Source organism: Cryptomeria japonica, chromosome 6 (assembly GCF_030272615.1).
Source record: "Cryptomeria japonica chromosome 6, Sugi_1.0, whole genome shotgun sequence".
NCBI classification, from domain to species: Eukaryota; Viridiplantae; Streptophyta; class Pinopsida; order Cupressales; family Cupressaceae; genus Cryptomeria; species Cryptomeria japonica.
In genome coordinates, this window is record NC_081410.1 from 44346482 (window position 1) to 44373640 (window position 27159).

General features: G+C 34.2%; 1 long non-coding RNA gene and 1 other non-coding gene across 2 annotated transcripts; both read right to left on the minus strand.

Annotated features, from left to right (window-relative positions):
• Nucleotides 1-9753: 9753 nt before the first annotated feature.
• On the minus strand, nucleotides 9754-9825 carry TRNAT-AGU (transfer RNA threonine (anticodon AGU)). Its single transcript has one exon. It is a non-coding gene; the product is annotated as a tRNA-Thr (tRNA).
• Nucleotides 9826-21110: 11285 nt separating this feature from the next.
• On the minus strand, nucleotides 21111-22033 carry LOC131072116 (uncharacterized). The gene is made up of 2 exons (XR_009112659.2): nucleotides 21526-22033; nucleotides 21111-21338 (listed from the first exon to the last, which is right to left on the minus strand). It is a non-coding gene; the product is annotated as an uncharacterized LOC131072116 (long non-coding RNA).
• Between the last annotated feature and the right edge of the window lie 5126 nt (nucleotides 22034-27159).

Below are 27159 nucleotides of genomic sequence, written 5' to 3' on the forward strand. Positions count from 1 at the left end.
TTGCTCTTTGTGGCATTTAAGTTGGCGTATATTTTATTAATTTGAATTAAAAAAAAAAGTTATGAGCTTTACTCGTATTCATTAGTTTATTTCTAGAAACGGAGTATCCATGAAAATTTGTCGAGTGTCGCCTAATAATATGGAGCCATGGGTCGTAAACCTTTAAAAGATGGATTACCAACTTCTATACTTGATGGTTTGTTGTTGGTTCCCAACAGATTGATGCAGCTCCTTATAGAGATGGAAAGAAATAATGAGATTTCAAGGAAAGAACACATCAAGGTATCAATTGTTGTTGTTTTATTTGTACGTTAAACACTCATGACTTTTAGATGGTTGTTACTGTCCATGTCCATGGCCCAACCAGGGAGTCGATATCAACAGGCAAAAACTTCCTTTTTGGATGATCATACAGTATAAGCTGGATAAAATGTGTGACTAAGCTGTTTGCTGCATATCTCAGTGTAGTCCATGAAGATTTTAAATCTGAGCATCATAAATGTCTCCTAAATGTGATAACTATTGGATATTTGAGTATTAAGTACACCAATTGATATTGTAGAGCCATTTTGGCAAAGAACTTGACCGTTAGTTTGCCTTAGCACAAGACTTCACGTAGAAGATATGTATGTGGGATAAAGCTGATGATATTCAAGCTCTCCAACACCTCAAATACTGAGTTATTATTTTGTAGTAATTTCACATTGTACTGAATATCGGCGTTGACTTCAATTCTTTTGGATTGTTGGAACCATAACTAGTCTGTAATGCATTTTTGTGTTATGGAGTACAAACATAAAGTGCGGAAACAAGGCAAAACATGTTTTTTGCTAGCGACTGGGAGAAAGTCTTTAAAAATACATTATGAAATATGACATCGCTATATGAATTTATTTTTTGGCAATATAAACAAAAGAGATATAACGAATGTAATATCTACCATATGATATATTTTTTTAACTAATATCAGTACACCCAAAATGATTGGATCCCCACGGCTGTAACATATCATAACTAGCATACAAATTTTATTTTCAAATTTTCGAGATTTCAAGTTGTAACTTCTCCTACTTTGAATGAATGAAAGAATGTTTTTAATAATGTTCACGAGGCCAAACAACCTATGGGACCCATGGTTAGCTAGCAAAGGAGCCATGCAAAGCGCAAACAAAATATTGTGATTGCTAAACCTCCCTTTGTTGAGTTTTCTATAGCTTGAAAGTTGTGGAATGTGGAAGTTTCTTAAGTGCAACTCGAGTTGAATATTCAACAAGAGAATGCTTTCTATTTTGTAAATAGAATGTTTCTTAGAGTTGTGAGGTTAACACCAAGAGCGGTTTTATGTGTGAGTTAGTCTAAGTTATGTGAGACAAGTTTCCTTTCTCTTGCATCATGTAAGGAAAATTTCAGTTTGCATCATGTAAGGAATGTTTCTCTTAGGTCATGCTGTGTGAGGAAAGGTTCTCTTCTCTTGCATGTTGATGTTTCATTTAGATGGCTATATATGTAAGATTGTTGTAGCAACTAGCATTGCAATTCTTGAAAGAAAGTTTGCTCTTGAGGTTGAATAGAAGATTCAACATTTGTAGGTTTTTCCCCACATTGGGGTTTCTTGGGTAAATTTGTGTTGTTCTATTATTTTGTTTTTGTGATTGGTTTCATGTGAATTTGCTTCTACTGTTCATTTTGTTAATTAACCTAGAGTATTGGCTGTTACAAATCAAATAGGTAAACATTATTCTTGTTTCTTTTCTGTAATATTTGTTGAGCGATTAATTTGTAAATGGGTTATAGAAATTAACATGGTACCAGAGCTCTAAAATTTGAATATGAAGCCAAGATTTGTGATGCAGATTTCAAGAAAAAAGAAAGAATTTTGTCTCTAGTTTCTTTTGTGACTATGGCAACCAATGTTCGATAATGAGGACAGGCTTGAGGGTGCATCTTTCTTCTTATAGTGGAAAGTTTGGATTACATCCGTTTTCAAGGAGAACAAGTTACAGATCTATGCTAGTATAGAAGTGACTCCACCAACAAATGATCCCGTTGACCTAGATTCACATGAAGGCAAGGAGGCTAAGGCTCAAAGGATTATCTTTGATGGGGTAAAAGACCATTTGATTTCTCGGGAAAGACATTGTCAAGGAAATGTGGGATACACTTACAAAAATTTATTAGAGTGACTATTACTGTTGTAAGATGATGCTCAAAGACAAATTGCATAACACCAAGATGTTCAAGGGTGAGAGCGTGACCTCTTACTTGTTCAAGCTAACACAGGCAGGGATGAGTTGGGTGGTGTTGGAGAGAAAATTGTTGATGATGAGATCATGCAGATAGCCCTGAATGGTTTTTCAAAGCACTAGGAAGTGTTTGTTTAGTGTGTTGTCGGTAGAGATCGCCTACCTGACTGGGCGAGGCATTGGGATGATTTTGTCTGAGAAGAGACTCATGAAAATGCTCATCGGGGAGGTCAGACAAAGAAGGTTGATGACAAAGAAAATCTTGCTCTTGCGAGCAAGAGTAAGAAGAAGTTCAATAAAGGGCAAACTGAAGGGTCTTCTTCCAAGAACGGGAAGAAGAAAGATTTGATTAAGATAAAGTGTTTTTGTTGCCATCAGATGGGTCACTATGCCTGTCAGTGTCTGAATAAGAAAAATAAGGACAAGTAGAAGAAGCAAGTTGCGGCTACTGCAGAGGTGGATGAGTTTGCAACATGGTTTGAGAATGAGTTTTCACTCATTGCTTGTCTCTCAAGTTCAATTGCCAACAGTGTATGGTATATTGATAGTGGGGCTTCTTGCCACATGATGGGAGTTAGAGAATGTTTCGCTAAATTGGAGGAGAAGGAGTTCGATTTCTGTATTGAGCTTGGAGACAATGCCAAGTACCATGCAATTGATGTTGGCACGATCAAGTTTCAGAGGGAGTCTGACAAACCTTTGTTGGTGGAGGATGTGTTGTATGTCCCTGACATGACAAAGAATTTTATCTCTATTTTCTACTTTAGAGGACAAGGGTTACATCGTGACCTTTGAAGGGGACAAAGTCTATATCCGTCTGAAAATTTCCAAGGTAGAAAAAGTGATTGGAGTCAGGCATGGAAGCTTGTTTTGATTATAGTTTGATCCAATACATGTGAGCAACCGTAGAGGGCTTTGAGGATTGTGGCACAAGAGGGTGGCTCATCTTCACTATGGAGCACTTAATGTGCTCAAGGAAATAATGACAAGGTTGTCTGAGATGAAGATCGAAAAGCATGACGTGTGCAAGGGTTGTGCTCTTGGAAAATATGCCAAGACCAATTTTCCAAGCAGCGACACTAGATCCAAAGGGATTTTGGATCATGTCGACTCAGATGTGTGTGAGCACATGTCAACAACATCCTTAAATGGGTACGAGTATTATGTTATTTTCATTGATGATTTCTCCAGGTAGACGTGGATATATTTTCTAAGGAATAAAGATAAAGTCTTTAGTAGGTTCAAAGAGTTTAAGGCTTTCGTGGAGAACCAAATAGGGAGGAAGATCAAGATATTGATGTCTGATAATGGAGGTGAGTATACCTTGAATGCCTTCAAAGATTTTTGTGCTCAAGAAGGTATTAAGAAAGAGTTGACAGTTCCATACAACCCTCAATAGAATGGGGTTGTTGAACGGAAAAATAGGGCTATAGTTGGAGTAGCTAAGGCCATGCTTTATGATTAGGATCTGCCTTGTTTTTTATGGGCAGGAGCTTGCAATATAGTCATGTATTTGTAGAATAGGAGCCCACGCAAAGTATTGGGCAAATTGACTCTAGAAGAGGTGTTCACTGGGAAGAAACCGGATTTGGAGCACATTTGCATCTTTTGGATGCCTTGTGTATTGTCATATTCCCATGGAGAAGAGAACCAAGTTGGAACCAACTACAGAGAAGGGTATCCTAGTTGGGTACAACGAAACTTCTAAGGCCTATCACATTTACATTCTTGCCCTTAGGAAAACAGTTGTTTGTAGAGACGTGAAGTTAGAGGAGGGAAGGGCTCTTCAGAAGTTTGATAGTGTGATAGAGGTTCTGGAGGAGAGCAGCACCCAAGGCTAAGGTTGCACAAATTCCTCAGACTTCAGTCATGCAAGTTGGAGAGTAGAGCAATTAGGCCGAGCAAGTTGATCAAGAGGAGGAAAAAAGGATTCCTCAGCCTCAAATTCCTATCACAGGGAGGATGAGAAATGGGGTGGTTGAGCAGGCACTAAGAGATGCCCATGAGAATGTTGGTGATCCTTAGGATCCAGTTAGACAGAGAAAGGCTCCCAAACGTTATAATCTATTTTGATTATATGGCACTTATGAGTGAATTGATTGAGGTGAAGCCTTCTAGCTTTTAGGAGGTATCCAATCTCTAGGTATGGAGGGATGCCATGGTCTAAGAGTAATCTTCCATTGTGAAGAATAATGTGTGGGAGGTAGTGCCACGACCCGAAAACATGTCAGTGGTAGTTTCAAGATGGTTGTATAAGATTAAGCAAACTGTAGATGGTAGTGTGGAAAACTTCAAAGCTAAGTTTGTAGCTAAGGGGTTTTCTTAGAAGGAAGGGAGCGACTATGATGAGACCTTTGCTCCAGTAGCTAGGTATTCAACCATAATAGCTATCATTTTTGTAGCAACACAGATGGGTTGGAGGATTCACCAGATGGATGTGAAGACGAACTTCGTCAATGGAGTGATTGAGGAAGAGATTTACATAGAACAACGAGAGGGTTTTGAGGTGTATGGGAGGGATTCCCATGTGTGCAGGTTGAAGAGAGCACAATATGAGCTCAAGTAGGCTCCTAGAGTGTGGTATGCGCGTATTGATGGTTACTTGCAGAGTGTGGGCTTCACCAGGAGTGAGGTTGATCCAAACCTGTACTATGTTTAGGTGAAGGGCGAGCTTCTCATATTAGTGTTATATGTTGATGACTTGTTTCTTACAGGGTCAGAAGAGATCATAACACACTGCAAGTGGGATCTTGTAGGAGAGTTTGAGATGAAGGACTTGGGATTGATGCACTACTTTTTGGGGATGGAGCTGTGGCAGAAAGAGGGAGAGATCTTCCTTGGTCCCGAGAAGTACATAATTGATATCTTGAAGCGATTCAAGATGGAGGATTGTAAGCCCATGTCCATGCCACTTGTGACCAACTAGAAGAAGATTGATTCTTTTAGATCAGTGGCAGTGGACTTGACATTATAAAAACAGTTGATAGGCTCTGTTATGTATCTGGTCAACACTAGGCAAGACATTTGTTTTTTAGTGAATTCACTGAATCAATTTATGGTAGAACCTAAACGTGTGCACCAGCTAGCTGGGAAGCATGTTTTGAGGTATCTTCAAAGCACAATAAATTATGGGTTGAAGTATATTCATTGGGATGGAGTGAAGCTCGAGGGGTTCATTGATGCCGATTGGGCAGACAGTACGATTGATAGGAAGAGCACTTGGGGTTGTTGTTTCAGTTTGGGATTAGGAGCAGTGTCTTGGTACAACAAGAAGCATAAGTCAGTTGCACTAAGTTCTACAAAGGCTGATTATATGGCAGCCAATATATCTACATGTGAGGCTATCTGGCTTCAAAAACTTCTAGTTGGGCTCTTTGATCAAAAGCTAGATCCTATAGTCATTTACTATGATAATTAGAGTCATATCAAACTCTCAGAGAATCCAATGTTTCATGACAAATGAAAGCACATTGAGATCAAGTACCACTTCATCAGGGATTGTGTGGAGAAGGGGACAGTGAATTTACAATGCATTCCTATGGATGAACACATAGCAGACATCCTGACCAAGGCCTTGATGAAGAGTAAGTTTGTATTCTTTAGCGATAAGTTGGGTGTTGTGTAGAACGCCTTCCTTGCTAAGAGGGAGTGTTGAGTTTTCTGTAGCTTGAAAGGTGTGAAATGTGGAAGTTGCTTAAGTGCAACTAAAGTTGAATGTTCAACAAGAGAATGTTTTCTATTCTATAAATAAAATGATTCTTAGAGTTGTGAGGTTAACATCGAGAGAGGTTTTATGTGTGAGTTAGTCTAAGTTATGTGAGACAAGTTTCCTTTCTCTTGCATTATGTAAGGAAAGATCTGGTTTGCATAATGTAAGGAATGTTTCTCTTCAGTCGTGTCATGTGAGGAAATTTTCTCTTCTCTTGCATGTTGATGTTTCATCAAGAGGGCTATATATGTAATATCGTTGTAGCTACTAGGATTGTAATTCTTGAAGGAAAGTTTACTCTTGATGCTGAATAGAAGATTCAACATTTGTAGGTTTTTCCCCACATTGGGGTTTCTTGGGTAAATTTGCATTGTTCTATTATTTTGTTTGTGTGATTGTTTTCATGTGAATTTGCTTCTTCTGTTGATCCTGTTAATTAACCCAGAGTATTGAGTGTTACAAATTAGATAGGTAAACATTTTTCTTGTTTCTTTTCTGTGATATTTGTAGAGCAATTAATCTGTAAATGGGCTATGGAAATTAACACCTTTTTCTTTTGCATCTTGGATCTTCTACTGTGTATATTGATTCGGAAATCTGCAACTCTTGTTATCTTTTCTTCGCCAAATACGTTACTCAAGGTGTTTACATTGTCATTTAGTGTCTTAGCATAGCTGATCCGAATATCATTGTAGGCTACACTCCATGATGTAATGCCATTATGTTTCTAACACCCCTTGAGTGTAATATCTGTATCTTCTATCTTCCCATTCCTCTTTAGGCATCATCCATTTTCTTGTTTTGCATCTAAGTTCATCTAAGATGGTTTTTACCTGAGCAATTAACATTTTTGCTTTCCATTTTATTTTTATTCTTATGTAGTTCTTTTGTGTATGTGAGATTGAAATGTTTGATATAGTATTCCTATTTTCTCCCTATTTGACTTGTCCACATGTTTTCTTTGAATTTTTCTTGCACATACTTTTTTTTATTTCTTTTTTGTTTTTTGGGCACCTTTTATGTTAATATCCCACTTATTCATCCATTTAATGTTCATTTCATCCATTTTCTCTTCCTTCTATCTAGTTTCTCTCCCACTGTCATTTTTGGCAAGTGATGCATCTCCATGTTTTCAAATCTTCTTAGATATCTTAGCAACCAGAACATAGTCGATTCTTAATAGGAAAAGCCCCCACTTCCACCAGTACAATCTCATATGGCATTATGCTATTTGTAATTAAATGTTTTGTAATCTCTTTTCTGTTTCCATTTCCTTGCTGAAGTGTTGTTGCCCCATACCTCATATCCGTATAATACATGGAATGGAATGGGTTAAGTACCCTCCCATCAAAAGAGAAAATTAAAAAATAGTTATGGTTGCATTTCCCAAAATTTTCATCCACTACTGATATAAAAGTTTTAGTTTAAAAATGCAAAATAACAATAGTGGATAATGGAGCATGGTAGTGCTCTTATTGTGCTCTTATCGTGTCGTAGTTGCCAATATGTTCTTAAATCCCTAAAGCAAGTCCTTTCTTGCTTTCTAATGTTTTCAAATTCATAGTCAAATATTTGTAATTTATAATAAGTAGGGACATCAATGAACTAATATGCTAATGTGGGTAACACCCTTTAGGCCCTGCTAGGCCAAGGGGGTATTCCTATAAGTGATGCATTAAAGATGACTACTAGGAATGGGAATACACTATAAATCAAAACATACCCATTGCATAGAACACACACATTTGTTTATTGCTAAATGTGTATATGTCAGTTTGAAAATATAAAGGTTGTGCACTTTTATTAAGTAGATCAACAACAAAGTAATGAGTTTGAAGATGTTGCCTTGATAACTCCTAACGAAATCATATACATGAAAGTCAAAGTAATAGAAATAACGCAATTCTAAAAGAAGATTGATTTTATGTGTTTTGAAACTATTGTTGAGATGGGAGACTAAGCAGATAAAAGACATGTACCTTTATCTAACGAGGGCGATTGAGTTTTAAGATCCAAAGAGGAACACAATCTATGATACCTCAATGAAGATAACAACGAGGCCTACACCTCTAGATTTCACATTAGCTAGGCTCTATGCATGCAAACAAGGAAGTAAAAGAAATTGTAGAATAACTAATTAGATATATGTTAGTTATCCATAAATAAACTCAAATTTCTCATGTTGTGATAAGATGCCTTGCAAAGGCTTTATAAGGGTTTTTTTTGTCTTGCAACTTATGAACTAGTCAAAATAATACTCAAATTAACAGATGTGATTGAGAAAATCAAGAAGACCAATATAAATGCATACAATATTCATGCAGATCATGGGGGCTTCACTAGCTAGGCAATATTATATCACGTGCATTCATATTGGGGGGGTTTAATATCCCAAAAATAAAAAAAATAATATATTGCCTATCTGGTGAAAATAGGGGGGTTTTAATTCAGGCTATGAAAAAATACAATATCTAGTGAAAATAGAAAGGTTTTTTATTTTGGGCTATGTATTGTGAAGGGGTGACAAAAAAGGAGTTTAGGGCAATATTTTTTGAAAATAAGGGGATTCTTAATTATGCTATGAACGTACGTGATATATCCCAAGTTCATTGAGTGAAGCCCCCGTGATGGAGACATTGAAAACATGTTGAGTTTGAACATTTAAAACAATCCTTTTGGATTTACAGTATGATATTACTCTTTGGGAGAAAATCCAAAGAATTAAAATATAGAAAATGCCCTAAACCCATTGTTGAAAATAAATTTTAATGGTATGCAACCTGTTCTCTTTGTTTTATGCTTTGCAACCTTTTTGCCATCCTTCATTGAAAACAAAGTATATATGCCTTTCCACACAACCATGAAATCTTGGAAGAACTAGGTTCATCCACAATTACATAGGTCTCTCATGTCTAGTTGCATCTTCACATGGTTATACACTTAGAATCGTGCCTATTACATCACCAATCATCTGTATTTTGCACATAGATCATGTCTTGGAGTGGTGCACAAGTACTAGGAAATGATTTCTTATATGATCATGTCCATTCTTAAGTCATTAATGGTGTTCTACATTTTGTAGTGAAGTAGATTACCCTTTCCTCAATCGCTTGCAAGAAATCAATGAGGAACAGGGCATTATGACTTTGTTGTGCAAGATGAGATTAAACCCATGAAATTTGTAAGACAAATAATTTAGAATATGCATGAGGTTCATTGGGAACTAAATTTAACCATCACATTAAGAGTGAACTAAAAATATTTATCATCCACCGTTGAATTTGCAAGAGATTTTACAACCTTAGGATGGACAATAATATTTGAGTGACTATAGGATCAATTTGGTCATTAATGACATCCTGGGAAGGTCTATAGAGTAGTTCATACGAATAGAAAATGTGGAAGCTTGATGTAAGTTGGAAGGTTAGAATAATAAGCTTGGGAGTTTGTTGTGGATTGGACATAAAGATTTTGCATGACAAGGAATTCTAGAAGTCCATCAAAAGTTTGCAAAAGTAAGATAGAAAGCAAATGAATTGATTGAAACAAGCAGAGAGAAAAAAATCAATTGATAGAGTTGGCAATGGCCTTGTGTTGAGACATTGACCAGTTAGGACTCAAACCTAGGACCTTCCATACGCTGCTGGAATGCTCTACCACTAAGCTACTAGCCCCTCTTGGACCAGTCCATCATCAGTCCGGGTGTGGCTTATTTCCAACACCAACACCCCCCCTTAAGCCACACCTCTCGTGTGGTTGGGGCTCCTAGCCTGGACCTGGCTCTGATACCAAGTTGAGACATGGACCAGCTAGGATTCGAACCTAGGACCTTCCATACACTACTGGAGTGCTCTACCACTGAGCTACTGGCCCCTCTTGGACCAGTCCATCATCAGTTCGGGTGTGGCTTATTTCCAACACCAACACCTTGTAACAAGATTGCTACTAAAAACAAAGAGGAATATTAGTAAGGTGAAACCACACCAGACACACATTGAGTGGTTAATAAGAGGGTTAAAAGAACTATCTAGGGTTTGACTGAGAGAGAGTTAACTCCCCAAGCCCACAACTTGGCCAACACCAAGTCACGATCATCATAAGAAGCAAAGGAAGCAATGAAAAAACCCCTAGCACAAGGGAAAAGCTCAATGTTACCAACAACCAATGGCCTCCAAGAATCACTCACCCAAGGATTTAGCTTAGGAAGAGAAGGTTAGAACTCAACAAATTTGCACACCAACCCACAACATTGGTAGAACGTAACATTTTTAACCATATCTTGGCCACAAAACAAAATAGGGGAGGTCTTGGCACAAGGAAGAGGGCGAGATTTTCCATTCGGAGGATGGAAAACAACAAATTTGGCAACAAGGGCAAAGTTTTTTCCCAACAGTTTTAGAAAAAGGTCTAGTATGGACCCCATCACTAGTAATAGGCCTGACATGACCACCATTTGTAGCAGCTGGTGCACAAGCATCACAGTCCACAAAAATCAAAGGAGATGTAGAGGACTCAGGCCTAGACCCAAACCCAACTGAAAGAGGCACCCGAAGTAGAGACATAGCAAGCCCAAAACCAAGTAGGCTAGAGACCGTTGGGGGAGCAAAAATATTTTGCAAAATGGACATTGCGGGAGCGAACTATACAAGAGCCATTTTTTTATAACCATTACATTGTCTTAAGGATGAAGTTTGTTACTTGGATGTGATTCTTGACTATTTTGTGTGGTATTATGATGATGAACTTTAGAAACAAGTAAATTGTAATATTTTTTCCCCACATCAATATCCAAGCATTCATGACACCTAGACCATGCATTTTGATGGTGCATGTTCAAAAGAGGGTAATGGTGCAGGTATTGTACTTGTGTCTCCAGAGGGAAAAAAATCATATTAAGATTGCACTTTGACCGCACTAACAACGTGTCTAAATATGCAACTTTGTTGTTTCATTTGAATGTTGCATCTAAGTATGAGATCAAATTCATTAGAGTGCATAAAGATTTAGAATTTGTCTTACAATTAACTAAAAGCTTATAGGGAAGACTATATAATTTGGTAAAAAGTGAGTATGGAATTTGCTACTACAGTGTCAAAGACATAATGAGGTAATGATTCTATTTTTGTTGTGGTAGATAGATTTAAAAAACTGGCATGTATTTTATTCCATGCAATGAATCAAAAGGTATAACACATATAGCTATGTTATACTTTAAGGAGGTGTTAGAATGGATGGTTCACTAAAAGTAATTGTTTAAGATAAAGATATTGAATTTGTTGAGACATTTTTGACACACTTTATGGAGGAAGTTGGATACAAAGTTGGCATTCAGTTCAACCTATCATCCACAAATCAGTGAGAAAACAATGGTTGTTGATAAAAATCTTTGAAATTTGTTGAGATTCTTAACGAAAGGTAAACCAAATCAGTGGGATGTGATGTTGCCACAAGTTAAATTTGCATACAATAATTCAGTCAATAGATGCACAAGTAAGAGTCATTTTAAAATTATTTATGGGTTCAACCTAAGGGGAATAGAAAAATTAAGAGATACTACTGATTTAGGAAAGAAGAGTGCTATTGCAAAGGATTTTGTTGAGTACCTATAGGAATCCCATAAAAAGGTGAAAAATTTTGAGGAGAGTGTCATGAAATACAAGAATGTGTTGGTATCAAGAGAAGAGAATATGATTTTCAAGATGGTGATTTATTTTTGACACATTTATGAAATGAGATTTTTCTCTTGGAAACATATGTAGTGTCCACCCTTGACTTGACTTGTTTTGATTAGAGTTGACTTTTATTCCATGTGTGATACACTTATCACAATTATCTATGATGGTTTGGATGATGGTTATTCATGTATTTTAGTTACGCGTTGTGATGATAGACATTATTGGGCATATGCTATTTTGGATGATTTATACGATGTTGATACTATCATTATTGATCATGTGATTTGATGGATACTATATTCTCATTATGTGATAGATTATCAAAAGATTATATTGATCATGGATTTGATGTTGATTATGATTACACCAACCCTATTTCATGATTACATTTGATGAGATGCTTATGAGATGTGTTTGACTATTGTTTGTCTGTCTTCGTGATAGAGATGATTCCACATCACTCATTGCGAGTGGGATGTGTCGTCGCGACTCTATATCACTTGCTTGTTATGATATATATGTATATGTTGTGTTATCATTTTGTGGTTGCAGGACCTTGCAGGTACCAGACATCGATTCCACCTGGCTTCACAGGTATGAGCGTGTCTTTAATTCCAATGGCTTATGTGGTTCGAAGATGACATGAGTTCCCTTCACTTACTCTAGGTCTAAGATGTGCACCAAGTGTCGTAGCATCTTGGCGTAATTTGCCACGTCAGTTAGTGAGTTTGATCTTTTCAGTATTGTGAGTATGTTTAGAGATGGTTGATTTATTTGATTATCTTTAGATTAATTATGTGATCCTTGATGTGTGATTTTATAATTAATAATGCTTATTTTAATGTATTTAATTAATTGGCTTTGAGTATTTAATTATTTGATATTTTATGGTTATTTATTTTGTGTGATTTTAATATTTATTTATTATTTATTGTTTAATAGTGCTTTTATATTTTAATGTTGATTAATATTTGTTGGTAAGCTTTATTGTTGTTTAATATTTATTTTATAGTTGTGATTTGATTATTTAATTATTTATTTGATTTTCTATGGTTTAGTATTTATTTAATATTTAATATTTATTTGGGGTTCCTTGATTTATTTTATTAGCTTTTGGTTTATTTAATTTTAATCCCCATTTGGATTATTTATTTATAGCTTATGTTTATTTAATAGTTTGACTTTCATTTCCTAAGTGGGGTGTATGAACACATTAAATTTAAAATAATAATATAACATTCCCACTTGGCTGGATAAATATATTTACTATACCTACCCTTTATTCTCATTGGCTAAATTCGAAATGGGAGAATAAATTTTAATATGGTGGGTTGGTAAAATATATTCCAAAATGAAATATTTAGATTAGCCGAGATTGAGGCTAGGGTTTTGATTATTGTTTGCTTTTTATTTTCATTCGCCTGAAGTTTTTCGGACTTGGCTATTCTCTGCAAGCATTTTTCCTTTGGCTTTTTTATTTGTGCATTTGGATTTTGGCTGGAGCTTGGTTGGGTTTTGGCTGGAGCTTGATTTGGATTTTGGTTTGGCTTTGTGGGGATCTCTTCTTCAGCTTCATTCCATCATTTCTGGTTGCAGGTTGGAGCTTTGAGCCTTTGTATTATTTTTTATTTTTTATTTTTTAGTGGCTTCCCTGTATGCTTCGTGTCTGCACATTATTTTCGGGAGATGGGTTGAAAATAATATTTATTCTATGGTTTTAATATAGTTTTTGGAAATAAATATTTGGGGAGAAACTTTATATTATATGAGTTTTTATATAGTCTATTGGAAAATATATTTTGGCTTCCTGTACATGCCGTCTCATGGCTCTGAGAAATTTCTGTGTGAATCTCTAGTTGTTGAGCCATTTGATCGAATGGGAGTGTGAATAGTTTTTCCTTTGTGAGTTTTATAGTCTGAAGGTGTTGGATTTGATTTTATTGGAGTTTCTGTGTGTTTTGAAATGGTTTTGTATGTGTTTTGTCATGAAGAAAATCTTATTAGAACTTGGCTTATAGTTTGTAGCTATTTATTTTGTTTATGCCCTCTTATTCCTTATTTCTGGGCGACTCTTTCCATATGATTTTCGAGCCTTTTTGTTAAAGACTTGATTTTATATTTTTGCTGAAAGTTTTCTGAGTTTCTATGTATTTGCGTTGTTGTGTTAAAGCGCTAACTTTTTGTGTAAAAGCACTAACTTTCTGTGTAAAAGCACTAACATGTTGTGCAAAAGCGCTAACCTATTATGTAAAAGCGCTTACCTGCTGTGTAAATGCGCTAACCTGTTGGGTAAATGCACTAACCTATTGTGTGAATGCACGAACTTGTCTGATTTATGTGTTTGTCATAGTTTTTCTTATTTTGAATAATTTTTCCAATTGGATTTTTGTACCAGAGGCTTGTTTGAGGTCTAATGATGATTTCCAGAATTGGTCTTGATTCGATTTGATGCTTTTGCATGGTTTTATGCTTATTTGTTTTCCTACGTTATTGTGGTTGTATTGCACTCTCTCCATGTTGATAAGCCATGGATGATGAGATGATTATGTTGTTGTTTTGGACTAGCAAGTGGATTGGCCTTGTTGTGAGGTTATCTTCTTATTTGATGGTAGATTTGATGGCCTTGTTATGCCTTGTATTTATTGGCCAAGATACTCATTTTGTTATATTTGATAATGTTGTAGCCTTGCGTATGTTGCAATAGTATGAGTGGATGTTTTTGGTTGCATATGAATGTTATTATTTCATGTTTTATTATGGTTTAGAGCCTCTTGTGATTTATTGTTGAGCCATGTTAGGGGGAGTGGGCTTCCTTGTGATGACCGAGCTCACGAGAGATAGGCTTGCATGAGGTTCCTTGTAAGGATGCATGAAGTCTAGACCACCGGGGCACATTGGAGTTTACTTTGATTTGTAAATAAGTGATAACCAAATAATCGATGGGTTGGATAGCTAGATTCATTAATAATATAATAAATTGATTTGAGCCTCATGACTTAGTCCTAGGGAGGATGTTTTAGGATAAGCATGAGAAGGCCGTGAAGACGGTAAGCTAATCTCCCTTAGTCTCTCATAGGTTGAGATGGCTCCACATGTCCATCAGGCTAGTGCCTTATGTTATTATGTTTTGAGGATGGCATGTGATGACACTCCACTCTTACATGTGTCCCCCTTGATGATTTATGATTATGCCTTATTGGATGCATTTATGCCTTGTTGAGTTGTACGTCTCTAGGAGTTTAATCTTGTTGTATCGTGTTGGTTCATGCATGAGAGTCCTTGTGTGGTTAGTCTCTTTGGTTATAGGTGCCAACTTAGGTTTAGAGTGTGTGTTGGGACCTTGTGTCATCTCCTAGCACGAGGGGGTGGTTCCACATGGTCAGGTGGTTGGTGCTTTTTAGCTATTGGGATGTTCTATTGGATTCTTTGTGCGTGGATGTGGATTCTCCTTCTTGATGGATCATGGATGTACCTTGTAGCAGATTTATGTAATGAATATGATGGAATGCATGTATGTAGTATCTTGTATGTAGTGGATGGAATCATGTAAAAGGAAGAGCTATGATCATGATGTATCGTTATGTAAATATATTCGTAAGTAGTTCATAAATGGTAGTTAGGATATGTCATGATTCGTAAATGTGGCAATGAGATGTATGAATATGTTCTTGTTAAATGAAGGGAATGATTTCATGTACCCAAATTTGTTAATGGAGTTGCAATTGAAATAGATGTGATTTACGATATGATCTTCTTGTATGGGCTAGAAAGGAATTTTATGGTTATTCTTTAGGTTGTGATTTAATATGTGAAAGAACCTTGAGAAATGGAATAATCTTAAATGTAAGTATTGAGGATGTTAGATAATATGGATAAGGTTTAGATGATGATGTCTCTATGTGCGTGCATTGGAAATTAGGAAAAGCATGCATAGAATGCAAAAAGGATTATTGAAATAAAATATTAGGAGTCTTGTGTTATGCATTGGGGTCATTGTCAAATGAAATGATCATGTTAGGAAAATGGTTGCATAGTAATGGAATGTATATCATGCTAGATAGATAGTAAATCACTTGTATATGATGTATGCCATGTACTTGTATTGAAAGTAATGGATTTATATTGTTATATGTTTGTAAGTTAATAAATCAACTCTATGATTGAAGGATTAGAGCGACGTTGTGCTTGCTCATGCTTAAGTAAAGAAATAAGGGAATTAGTTTATCATGTTGGTTAAAGAATGAATTATACTTTATACATTATGAGTAGATAAACATAATAGATGGAATGAAATCATGTTAATATTAGATACAATTGATGTAAGTTTAATTGGATAAGTAAAGATGGATTATACCCATGCATTAGGATTGCATTATCATGGAAAAAGATAAGAGCATGTAGATAGGAAATGATGGGTTACAACACATTTAGATTTGGTGCATAAAATGAATGTAGGAATATGGGGTTGTCTTGCATTTTTAAAGAAGGAATGTAATATGTTAGTAAAATGGTAGAATGGCATGCATATCATGATGTATAGATAATTTGGTAGGTTGCATATCTCATGGTTAGGAAATTAAATATGATGCATTAATTCAAGATGGAATATGTTTATCATGTGAGTAGGATGTCATTATGGAAGTTAATTAAGTAATGACGTTGAAGTACCCTAGGGAAAGATTAATGATGTTATGTTATTTCCACTTGCATTAATTAGTGAAATGTGTAATGATGCATGTTCATAATGGATAAATGGTAAATGAATGTAGTTAAATGGAGATGTTATGTGTTACATTAGTTGTTAATAGATGTTAATAATTTTTTTTTTTTATCTCCATTAGTGTGTTAGATGTTTAGTTTCTCTAGGGTATTTTGGAGGGCATTACAACATACAATAGGACCATGCAAGGTGTTAAGGACATTTTCATCAAATGCATATGAAATTGAGCTTCTAGATGGAGTAGATATTTCTCCAATTTTGAATGTTGCTAATTTAGATCATTATTATGAAGGAGAAACAAGCAAAAATGAGAATACAATTTCAAAATTATAGGGAAAATTAGTGTGGATACAATAGATGGCAGAAAAATAATTAGAAAAAAATGACATTGTCGTAGATTTTTTAGTAGTAAAAACTAGGGAAAAAATAATATATATAATATCTTGTTTAGTGGAAGAACCAAACCTCAAATGAGGTAATATGGATGAGAGCTCACCAAAAATTGCCATAATAGAACAACCTTCTAGATTTTGATAAATGTTCATGAGATTCAACTCATGAAACAAAATAAATAAAAATAATCAAGACACGAGAATGTGAGGTGACATGAAGAAAAAAGATAGGGGTTGGGAGATAAAGAAAGTTTTCTTTTCTTTAAAAAATTGAATGAAGGGAGTTATTGAATCAAATAGTTTCTTTAAAAGAAAGAGAAAGGAAAAAAAAAAAAAAAAAAGTTGAGCAAATTATTAGGTAGAAAAGAGAACAACAAGGTGTAGTAAGGAAAAGGAGAAGAGTGATCAAAAGATTAGGGAAAAAAAGAATACTGAGGAGGAATTGAAGGGGGGACATTTTTTCTTTTAAGAAATATACATATATGTAAAGAACAATTGCAATAATAATAATGCAATTTGAGTAGAAATAAAGAGTTTGGATTGAATTTGATCATAGTAGAGTAACACATAACTATAATTTTTTTTCTTTGAATTGCATATTTGAGTAACACACAACTATAATTTTTTTTCTTTGAATTGCATATTTGACGAAGTAAAAGTGTACAAATTGCTTTTTGAATTGAATTTGATTTTGTGATTAATTTTTCAATTGCTTGGTTTGGTAATTTGATAAGATTCTCAATCCTTGATCTGCATCAAAATATGTGTATCCTAAATATCATGTCTATTTTAAGAAATTATGAGAATTTCTAGATCTAGTTTTGTATTATGAAAATTTATTACGCATTAAAATATCATAAAATATTAAAAAATTGACAAATATTTGTAAAATAAGATAAATTATTATTTTTTACTTTTCTAAAAGAATATTAAGATTTACATAAAATATTAATTTATATATAAATATTACTATCAAGCATATCCAAGAATAGTAGGTAGAAAAAATCACCCCTTAAGTCCACAGCAAAAAAAAATACAAAATATAGTCTTAACGACAAACCCATATACATAAAATATTTTCTAATCTTCGACTTTAAACCTAAAAAAACAATAATTTAATTTTTCACTTTAAACAAATTTTTTTTAATAATTTATGGTGTCATTACTATCCTTACAAAATGTAAGGAAACATTAATGGGAGAGGACTCACTAATTGAGTGGGTGCAATTTGTACATTTAAAGTCTAGTACTATTGATGGTGAGAGGGGTTTCAATGGTTGAACATGGATACTAATAATTGAATAAAATCTGTCTATTAGAACCACACAGCAACAAATCATGTGATTTGATGTTGACCCACCAACAAAAGATAATTTAATGCACAATTGTTGCAAGAAATCATGTGATGCCATGTTGAGACACTAACAAAAGGTAATTTAATGCACAAATGTTGGTTCATAATTGACCAATAGTTGGGTGACATGTTTGGGGGGTTCTATTATAATGTCTCAACAAAATACATGTGGTCTCAGAAGTTAAAAACGTCATAATAATGATGAAACAAAATATCTAAATTGTCCTCATTCCTAGCTACTTGGTGATATAAATTTCTCATACCAGCTAATATGTAATTACCATATAAATCAATAAATTAGAGTATGCTACAATTGATTCCTTATTATGGTACCTCAATAAAATACATGTGATATGAGAAGTTTGAAGCATCATAATAATGAAACAAAATATCCAAATTGTCCACATTCCTAACTATTTGATGGTATCTAGTACCAGTGTAATACGTACAGAAGGGTCAACACCCAACAGAAAAAGAACATTAAACAATTATGTGATTTTCCACTAAGTGATCTAACATATGTAACAAATCCCGAGATAATTGTCTTTTATCCACACTATTCCAATTCTGCACTTGATCAAATCCCATTTGACCAAACAATCCGAAAAAATGTAAAACAACTATAAAATAAAATATAAAATTACCACCTATCATCATAACATTGCCACTAGACATTAAAATAGAACCCCATTTTTTTTTCCACAATAAGGATTTGACTATAATAATCTGGAGGGATGTTGTAAAGTCAAAAATATTTTCCAATTAGAGCAGCAATCATAGTGGGAATTTGTTTCAAGTCTCTTTCTTAAAGGTTGGTTAGTAGCAGATTGGTCAAATTTTATTGGAATTAGGCAGCATGGTTTTTCTTTCTCAGAAATTTCATGACCAATTTGAAATCCAGTCAAAATCAGAATATGAATAGACACCTAAAACAATTTGAGAACCAATGATGTGTAAAGTATTTGAACACAAGGAAAAATGAAAGGGGCTTGTTGAAAAACAAAATTAAAATATTAATGAAAGTATAATAAGTTTTCAATCATATTATAAAAGATTATTGAAATATATTTTAAGTATATATATTTATAAATTTAGATTAGAAATTGTTTTTATTATTTTAATGTTATTGAAAATATTTTTCAAATATAAATTTATATTTTTTATGGATACAATTGAATTATATAAAGTATCTTTGAATCTCAAACAATTTGATATCTTATTTTGAGATGTTTATTCTAATAACAAAAATATGTATGGAATCTTTGTGAAAGCTAAAATAATGACAATTTTTCAGATGACATTATAGGAAAATATTCAAATCCATTTTAAGTTAACATCCACATGCAAAACAAGACATGGCATTTTCGTTGTTATTCTAACATCATATATAATGTAAATCCATTTGTTTTTTTAATGGTGGAGACAATTGAGTTTTATAGTTTATATTGATGTTTCAAAAAAAATGATACTTATGAACTCCAAAAGAATTTGAGATGTTTATCCTCCCAACTGGAATATGAATTGGGTGTTTGGAATCAAGCTTGTTGGCATGCCACATCGTTGGCTGAGTTTTGGGACCATTGGGGCAGGCCTCCGGTTAAGACCCTTTTTCTTTAGGTCACTTGGGCTCTTGGGCCTACTTTTATTATTTGACATATTTGGTTAGAAAGAAATCAACAAATGTTCGAGATGCTAAATTGGTTGTTCAACAATTGTGGTAGACAATTGTTCATACTCTTCAAGAGATTGTTTCTACAAAGTGTGACCTTTTTGTTGCTATGGATCCTAGCGAGGTTGGAATTTTGAGGAGGTTTAACTTTGCTGCCCACATGGTTGATACTTCTCTTGGTGTTGGCTTTAAGCAAGTTATTGGGATTAGATACATACACTCTTGGGGAAGATTGATCAGGTGGTAGGTGAGCTGATGGTTTCCTCCACCTCCAAGTGTTTTGAAGATAAAGACTGATGGTTCTTCTAGGGGACTTTTGGTCATGCTAGTATTGGAGGTATTGGTCATGATAATTCCGAGGCTATTCAGTTTTGCTTTTCTATTTTTAAAGGGTTCCATACGAATAATTACATGGAGGATCTTGCTATTTTGTGTGGTATGGAGAGAGCTTGTCTTCTTGGTTGGAGGAGGATTACTTGTGAATCTGATTCACAAGTGCTGGTGAATATGTTGAATGGATAGTGGGTGGATGATGTTAATTGACACTTAGCTTTGGTTATTCGACAGATTCTAAGATTGTGTACTTCTTTCGAATTGGTTTCATTTTCTCATATTCCTCAGGAGTGGAATAGAGTTGCGGATAGTTTGGCCAAATGCATGTTGGATTGAGGACATGACTGGAATATTGTAGATAGGCAACGTTTGCCTATGGATTTAGCTTACATGTTGGAACAACTAGTTGTGGAGGATAAAACTATGTAATCTTTTACTTGGTTGTGAGTCCTTCTTGGTTTGAAAGTCTTTTTGAGTTTAATAAATTTTTGTCCCTTTTGAAAAAAAAAAGCGATGACAAATTTTTAGAAAGCATTATGAAAAACTATTGATATCCATTTTAAATTAGTGCCCACTTAATCATTTAAACTGCCTTTGGAATATAAACCCATTATGAGAATCTATTAAAATCCATTTTACATTCATACCCACTTACAAAACCAAACAAAAAGCCATACCTCTCTTATTCCAACTTCAATTAACTGCTTTTGAAATATGAACTCATGCATTTCTTTTTGATGAAAACAATGGAGTTAACATAGACATCTCTGGCATCTTTGTTTGCCTTCAATTCATATATCAACATAATCTCAGACATTTTCTTTTATGGATACAATGATGTTAACATAAAAATATTTGACGCCATTACATTTTGTTAATATATCATAAATTTCCTTCAAAACCGTCATGATTATAAGAATCCATTTCAATAATATATATATCTTTATGCATATAATCTATATGTAAGAAATTTCCTTCAACGAAACTGTCATGATTAGAAGGATTCATTTCAATATGTCTGGAATTTCTGTCTTTTCATTATTGAAGATAAAAAGGGTCTTTTTGAAAGGGCCCAAACCCTTTTACAAAGAGAAGACGGCATACAACAATGAAACCTAAAGATCAGCAAAGAGCAAAGATACGACCACAAGAATCCACAGCACTATGGCTGTAACTAACAGCTCTCTGGTTGTCTTTTATTAAAGTATCAGAAAATCCTTTCAACTAAACTGTCACAAGATCCCTAAATCATCAAACCAAATCTTTATCATACGTCAGAAAATATATAGCCTCATCAATTAAACTAAAATCCTTCGAAACCCATAGCTGAAACTAATCCCCTGCTACAAAAGTCAAAATCTAAAAACACAAAGCTACAATTCTTCATTGCCAAAAAAAACAAGAGAGTATCAGGATAAAATACAGCATACCCTGAATTTTTCTCCTGTCAATGCAAATGAGCAGGTGTGCAGATGACAAAATGCCCTCTACGTGGACGAGGCCTGGGATTACTCATACATAACATCATAAACATCATTGCCAAGAGCAATATCACCAGTAGTTTAAACCCATCCCCAGAGTCTTCTTGCTTTACAATGTAATAGGAACCCATTTTTGCTTCCACAATATGAATGAATCAACTGTAACAATCCAGAGGGATGTCACAGTTTCAGAAAATTGATCAATTCTAAGTCACGGTGGGAATTTGTTATATCAGAGTAAATCAGAGCAGGGCTTCTTGGGTTTCTGAGAAATTACCTTAAAGTGGGTTGGTATTATATCAAGTCTTTTGCCTGGAACTTACCTATGGATCAGTCAAAGGTTTAGAAGAAATACCCACGGCATGCTTTTCTTTCTGAGAAACTTGAGGAAGAGTCAGGGTCAATCATTTAAGGGGTAGAGCAGGTCATGACTTTGTAGAACAGGTTTCATATTACACTACTGTACATTGTAGTTAATATATTAATTTGTTTTAGGTAGCATCTATTCAATAGATAGTGTACCAAAGTTGATTAAATTTTTTAAAAGTTAATAAATTACAATTATGATCATGTGGTTATATAGTATGTTGAAAATAAAATTTTCCAAAGCATTCTTAGTTCTAAAAAGAGGGGTAAACATTTGCTCAATGACAAAAAGAGATACAAAGCAAGAAGGGCCAACTGTTCGATAGAGAGAGAGCGTTACACAGTCCTGTCATTTTTCACTATGTGATCCAACAAATGAGACAATTCTGGAGGTAATTGTCCTCTATCCACAATATTCCAACTTTGCATTTGATCATTAGCCCATTTGGTCAAACAATGTGAGTTATTAATCCTAAATGACTTGAATTCTTGGTAGCCATTTTTTGCATCAATAATTAAGCATATTTAGTGTTTAAATCTGTTTTCAAAAATATCAATGATTTAAGAGTCAACAATATAATTTTATAAAAGACGGTTTTATTGAAAGCATAATTAATTTTCATAGTACCTTCCACCTCACAATATAAAAGAACTATTATTATTGCTATTATTGTGTTCAATGTGGCTCAACCATCAACAAATTCAAGCTTCAAATTCATGTTTATTATGACATTGTTGAAATTCTATCACAAAAATTTAATGCATTGAAAATGTAATAAACTTTTCTTATATATGTTATCTAAATACATAAATTAAGTTAGATAAAAGAGTTATGAGTGATGAGTATTAGGAATAGTAAATATTAAATTGTTAATTATAAAAAGTAGATGAGAAGGTTAAGGCATTTCTATAGGATTGAGGATCGATTGAAATAAATTTTATTTAGTGGAAATTATATGTCTTATGGTTGGAAATGATAGATCTACTTCTATATACTTTGTCTTGAACTTATGGGAGTGGGTTCGATCTGTAGCTACATATTTGATCTAATATAATATTTGCTTCTTGTTTTTATTTGTCTTGTTTCTCGAAGTGTTATGGACTATTGGTGTTTCAAACATAAGGGAAAAACAACATATCACAAACATTCTACTCTCTTAGGTTGACCACCTTGATAGGATAGACTTGGAAATGATCAAGGACAACAATCTTAAAATATGTAGGTACTCTAGATGAATATGCAAATTCTAATTTGTTTTATTACATCAATTGAAATGTTCAAATTTTATCATTTTGCTTCAAATACTTATAAGAAGTTATGATAAAAAAAAATGTGAATTTATCTTTCCGCCTTCAAATCAACTAAGTGAATTTATTTATATTACTTTTTGTATTATAAAATTTTGCTACATGGAAAATGTAATAGAAATAGATGGTATAAGGTCAAATGTGTGTAAATGAGACCAATTAGACTGCCTTTAGACTGCCTTTGAAATATAAAATCATACATTTCTTTTTGATGGGTAACCGCAGAGCCAGATATATTAATATTAAGGAGTAAAAGTTTCATATATGCATGGAAATTAACAGTTTGCCAGCCCTTCTTGGCCTTCCTGGAACTAGAAAATTCAAAATGAGGACATTATCCCTGATGAGAGCTATTTTTCATCCCACAAAATTTCAGGAAAGTTCATCAGAAGCTATTACAGATATCATCCTATCTTCTTCCAGACTAGAGATTATCATCATACTGTCTTCATACAGATTTTTCATAAAGACTATTCAAAATTTCATCCCACAAAATTTCGGAAAAGTTCAACAGAAGCTATTACAGATATCATCCTATCTTCTTCCATACAAGGAGATTATTATCATACTGTCTTCATACAGATTTTTCATACATAAGCTATTAAGATAGATATATTTTACATCTCTGCATTTAATCAATATATCAGAAATTTCCTACAATTCAACTGTCATGATTATAAGGATCCATTCCAATATGTCTAGTATTTCTGCCTTTCCTTTTAAAAAAGGCTTTTGAAAGGGCACAAATCCTTTTACCAAGAAAAGACCATCTACAACAATGGAAACTAAAGATCAGCGAAAAGACAAGCATAAGAACACACATCACTATGGCTGTAACGGACAGTGAACAATTGCATCTGTCATTTATTAAAATTTCAGAAATTTCTTTCTAACTAAACTGTCATAATTAAGACACCAATTCCTTCAAAATCCCCAAATCATTAAACCAAATCTTCACCATACATCGAAAAATATATACCTTAATAAATGACTGCACAATCACGATCATCAATTAAACTATAACCCTTCAATACCAATACCAATACCAATACCAATACCAATACCAATACCAATACCCTTCTGAACAGAAACTCAAAACCTTAAAACACAAAGCAATTATTCTTCATGGGCAAAATAATACAGAGCATCAGGATGAAAATACTGCATACCCTGAATTTCTTTTGATTCTGTCAATGCACATGACCAGGTGTGCAACGCATTACAAAATGCCCTCTACGTGGACGAGGCCTGGGATTACTCATACATAACATCATAAACAGCATTGCCATGAGCAACACCACCAGAAGTTTAAACTCATCCCTAGACTGTTCTTCCTTTATAATGTGATAGGTCCCCATTTGCTTCTACAATATGAATCAATCAACTATAACAGTCCAGAGGGATGTTCTATAACAGTCCAGAGGGATGTTATAGTGTCATAACATTGATCAATTCTAAATCACTGTGGGGATGTTTTATATCAGAGTAAATCAGCGCAGGGAATCTTGGGTTTCTCAGACATTACCTTAAAATGCGTTGACATTATATTAAGCCTCTTTCCTGGAACTTTCCTATAGACCAGTCAAATGCTTATTACAATAGTTTTTTTCTCAGAAACTTCATGAAGATTCACAATCAAGCATTAATTTTTATATTGAATAGCTGTGCATTCAGTCGATATATTAATTTTTTAAGTTAGTACTTATTCAAAGCAAAGTTATTTTCCATACAAAATAATATTCCATCAAAAACATAAATTTGCAGGATACAATTGTTTTTTAACAGATTTTTTGTATTTTTACAGCATTGAACAGGTAGATTAAGAGGATCGAACTAGTAGAGGAAGGGTACCAGTAGTGGACATAGCTAATTTCAGGCACCCAGAACTCTCAAACTGTACATCAATTTTTTTTTTTTCTGTATATGACTTAACTGCTTATAACTAAGGATCGCTGTGGAATTCGTTGTGTGCGCAAAGGTCAAAAAGTGTTCATTTCAAAGTGTCATCCCATACATTATCAACTATTGGTACATGTGATATCTATTAGTGAACTTTTCATTGTCATTTTTTGGGCTCCTTTAAAATTTAGTAAAGGGGGTTGGGTTGACAAAAAGCTGTCCACTATTGGAACTATGTCCATTACTGGTACCCTTACCCTAGAATTCGTGTAAAGATCCGTTGTGATTTGCAGATTTTGTATACTTGATCAAATGATGTTTTGTAAGAAAAATAGAAGGCTCCCTTATTCAATAGACAAGGGTACTAATTGACCATAATTTTTAATTAACTGCAATTGAAAAATAGAAAAAATAATCAATTAAAAATTATGATCAATTAGATATAAAAGTTGGCTTTTCTAAACTATTCTTATTTCTAATAGTTAAAAGAGAATGCATTGTATATTTTTTCTTTATATATTTTTGTTGTATACAATTTTTTAGTGGTATTTTTTTGGGTAGGTTAGGGTGACTTTTGCAGGAGAGTTGTTGAATATTACTTATTATTTATTTTTAAAGATTTATAGATTAATTTTTGTTTTTTATTGATGTTAAAATTATTATTTTATCTTATTTTATAATGTGGAATAGTAAAAAATATATTTTATTTTATAATTGTTGAGAATAAAGTATGTTAAAATGGATCAACAATGTGCTTGATCGTGTTGTATTTAGTTTCCGTTGGCAACCTCTAGGAAGAAATTGTAATGGGATTTTGCATAGGGACTTGCATGAGTGATTTGATAGTTGAAATTGTCGTTCTAGGGTGACGATTCATGGTTATTCAATTGCATAAACAATGATTTTTGTAGTAATTGTGAGTCATTGATAATAGATGACTAAAATTCTTGCTAGTTATGTTTTGCACTGATAATTATTTAATGCACAATTATATTTAGTGTTAAATTCAATAATGCAATTTTATAGAAGAGAATTTTGTTGAAGGCATGATGATTTTCATACTAATTTACCTTCCACCTCACAATAAAACAAAAATATTGTGATGGCTATTCTTTTTGCTGTGCTCCTTGTGAGAAAGGCATTCATTGATTTTTTGCTATTTAGTCTGAACTTTGTGCAATCTTTTTATCTAATAAAAAAATAAATTGATGTTTGAATAAGCTTTACATCATTGATATAATTGAAATTTTATCACAAAATCTAATGCATTGTAACTGTAATACAATTTAAATGATAATTTTATTTATGCATTGATTGTTCCCAACATGAACCAATAGGTCGTTTTTTGATGGTTGATGATTCCACGACCTCTATGGGCTACTCCACCTTTGCTCGCATCTTGGTGGATATTGACATTTCCTCACCCCTCTCAGGGGATGTGGTCCTTATGGTTGGGGACAGGCCTTGGACCCAACCATTGGATTTTGAGGGCCTCCCCTTTCGCTGCAGAAAATGTTTCGCCACAGGTCATTTAGCGTCAGATTGCTCGCTCCCACGTCACCAGGGGGTGCCTACTTGGTGGAAGGATGCCACCCTAGATCACTTGACTATTTATGCCACTGACTCGGCTAATGAGTCGCTCTTCGTTGATGATGCTTTTGTTGATGCTACTATTGTCCGTGAGGATTCAACTTCTGTGGCTCTTGATTTGGGCTCTACTCTTACTTCCTCCGACTTGCAACTCCACTCTACACCTACTGCTTTTGCTCATGATGCCACTCCTCTGCAACAACCTGTTATTGTTCTACAACAGCTAGCTACCGCCTTGCAGTTGCACCCTCCTCAATCTACTGATGGTTCCCAAGCAGGGACCTTACCGCCTGACCACTCTTGTTGGTCTCATTGGCAGTATCGCCTAGACTATTGTTTCTCGCAAGTGGAAGGGGAAGTCTTCCCTGCCCCTCCAGACCCCCCCTTGTCAAGGCTCAGGTGTCCCTACCCCTCCTTGAG